Genomic DNA, 2,820 nt, shown 5'->3' with positions numbered 1-2,820 from the left:
CACAGGCTTTTAAGACCCCAGACACTACTCACCAAGGTAGAATGTAGAACATTGCCTTTATAAACTGTTATGCCAATTGAGCTAGATGTTCCCTGTCATGTACTGAACTTTTAATAGCTGCTTCTTCTTTAGCATCTGCAACCTTGAACTTGTCTGGAAGACTCAGTTCTTGTCTACTACAGAGCAGCATACCCTGCGAGGATGGAACCGGAAGAGCAATTTGAAAGGATACACACAGACATACACCCCCAAAAACGACTCTTGGCTTTTCTGAAAATCACTGGAATCCGCTTATTTGGCACAGTGAGGATAGTAGCCTTAGCTCCAAAGTCAAGGTCCTGTCCAAGAATCTTTAAAAATCACCAACTCCAAAACAGAATGTGTCATCCATATATGTTGTGATATATATTACACATGCATGAAAACTACCAAGAGTTGCAGTCTTACATATTTTGACACTTTCTTTTGAAAGAAATGAATATGGAGATCACAACTTAAATTTTTATTGTATTATTACTTAGAGCAATTAAGGGTCACTGATTTATCACGATAGTTTCTCTGTAAGACACTCCAGTAATAACTGATATTTCTGAGTCTTTAGGATATTAAACACTAGAGCCAAAATAGTTTAATTAATTTAATCATCAGCCTATAATAAAGGAACCAAGCTTTCAAATGTCTTTTATTTACTATCTAATTCTGTAACTAGGAATTTTTTTTTTTTACTTTGATGAGCCTGCATTTTCTCAATTATATAATTGGATTTAAAACAATGAACAAACTGCATAAATATTATAGTGAAGAAAAAAAACTAGTGGGAAAACAATGGACAGTGTAAAGTATCTGGAAGGATTTTTTTTAAAGCAGTAAAATACAATGATTGAAGATGTATGGATAATTATACGTTTCAGTGCAGCGTGAAGCTTCACTATTAGAACATTGTTTCTGCTTGCGCTAATAGGTTGTGTCACATCTTTTTTTGTTGTTTTTTGTTTGTTTTTGTCTCTGGGCTCTGAAGATTGAAGTTTACTGTTAATTACAGAGAAGGACATAAGTGAGTATATTTCTTCCTTTAAATTTAACACCACCAACCATGGATACACATGTAGTTAAGGCTATTTGGTTATGATTAGGCTATGTGGCTGCCTTAAGATTCTTCTAGGATTTTACACATGAGAGCTGGTCTGGTCAAATCATTTCTAGACGATTCTTCTGATTCCCAGACATAAATGAAAGAGTGACGAAGTTAAAGAATTTAAAAGCACTCTGGGTGTGGCAGGAAGAAAGCATGCACATTCTTCTCAAGAGAAAATTACACATTTCCTGGTCTTTGAGGGTTTCTTTTAGTGCCATGTTGCCTGCAGACCAACAGTAAGATGTTTTCACTTTTCTTCTTTTTTTTGTCTTTTTTTCCAGAAGAGGTGTGGTGGAAGGGTCTACCAGAACCAGATGCTAAGCACACAGCAGTGTATAAAAAAAATTCTCTCTTCCAGCTTCCAGAATTCCTCCTCTTCAACCTTGCCTGTTCACTGGAATAACGAAGCTATTAAACAAGGGTGTAAAGAAGTTCCATCTAGTGGTTGAAGCTTGGTAGAGAACAAGGAAGTAGGCTGGGGTAGATCAAGTAATCATCTGCACTCTGAGTCTTTCCCAGTCTCACTAAGGGGGGTAAAGAGGGAAACAGTTTTAAATTTCATGTGTACTCTAGCAGATATAATGTGATTGTGACAATCTTCCCATGAATATTTGTTAACCCTATCTAATTTAAATAATTGTGTAATAAAATGTGCAGGTGTTAAATCGATTTTCTCCTGGGACCATCAACGTTTATTTCTTGTAGCCTTTGGAGGGAGCACCAGAGGAAACACAGAAGCCACACTTTTAGAGACACAGCTAGGCATTTGAGAAAGCTCAGGGTAATAGAAATGTTTTATATTTTTATTTCAAGGTAAAAGCAGTGTATTAAATGAGCAGATTTAGATAAATGCTTAGTGACATGCCAGAAAGTTTCCGCATACATTTGCAAAGGAAATGTCCCTCTAGAATTAATATAATTCTAACCTCAAAGAAGTCCAGAAATTTAGTGGGATGTAGTGGAAAACCTGGAAGTCTTGTTTTCTTCTCCTTTCCTCTCCTTACTTCCCCTCCCCTTCCCTGTCCCCATTCACTGTTAAAGGAAAGAGTAGGTCAGTCCGTAGTTACATATTTGAACTTTTAATTCTGAATTTGAAGGAGAGTTTTGGGATTTTTTTACAAAACTAAACAACTTTGCCATTCCCACCGCCACTATCCAGTAACTTTTGATTATATGTCTTGTAAATTGGCCAGTGTTTGGACAAGCAAAACTTAAATATACAGGAAGTGTATCTTTGTTTTTAATCAGTTTATATATTTTCTTGATGCTTTGCATAAAGACCAAAAGGTGCTTTTTCTTCTCTCTGCCCACACCAGAACCGTGGAGCTATTCTTGGGTATACGGTTTCCCACAGCACACCATAAATCTCCACTAGATGTCAGTGTGTCACTAAATGAAACCGCTTCAGCAAGCTCTCTGTACCTGTTCTTGAAACAGATACTAGAAAGGTGAACTCATTTAGAATTTTAACCAGAATGATAGGTTTTAAGTAGTGCAGGTTGGTAGTAAGTGACATTTGCTCTAATGAATGATAAAACAAATAAAATCTGTTATTTAAAAAAATTCAGTACCTTTCCTGTGAGGATTTCACAATGCTTTACATGTAATCTCTTCCTCTAATATCCCCAAAGAGATAGGATGCAAAGATGGTCTTCAGTTAACCTGGGGAGCAAGGGGGCAGAATG

General features: G+C 36.5%; 1 protein-coding gene across 3 annotated transcripts in view; it reads left to right on the top strand.

Moving 5' to 3' along the window:
- Positions 1-1,804, top strand: part of UBE2E3 (ubiquitin conjugating enzyme E2 E3) — a 126,092-nt gene extending 124,288 nt beyond the window's left edge. Inside the window, exons 7-8 of one of the 3 annotated variants that reach the window (XR_002823957.1) lie at positions 1,019-1,054; positions 1,420-1,804. The gene's annotated coding sequence lies outside the window, so the exon portion shown is untranslated. Of the gene's footprint in view, positions 1-1,018; positions 1,055-1,416 lie in introns of all 3 variants that reach the window. The other 2 variants (XR_002823956.1, XR_002823958.1) reach the window with 2 other exon arrangements.
- The last annotated feature ends 1,016 nt before the right edge of the window (positions 1,805-2,820 follow it).

The sequence above is a fragment of the Trichechus manatus genome, unplaced genomic scaffold (assembly GCF_000243295.1).
Source record: "Trichechus manatus latirostris isolate Lorelei unplaced genomic scaffold, TriManLat1.0 scaffold00037, whole genome shotgun sequence".
Lineage (NCBI taxonomy): Eukaryota > Metazoa > Chordata > Mammalia > Sirenia > Trichechidae > Trichechus > Trichechus manatus.
This window is presented reverse-complemented; position numbering and strand designations above follow the sequence as displayed.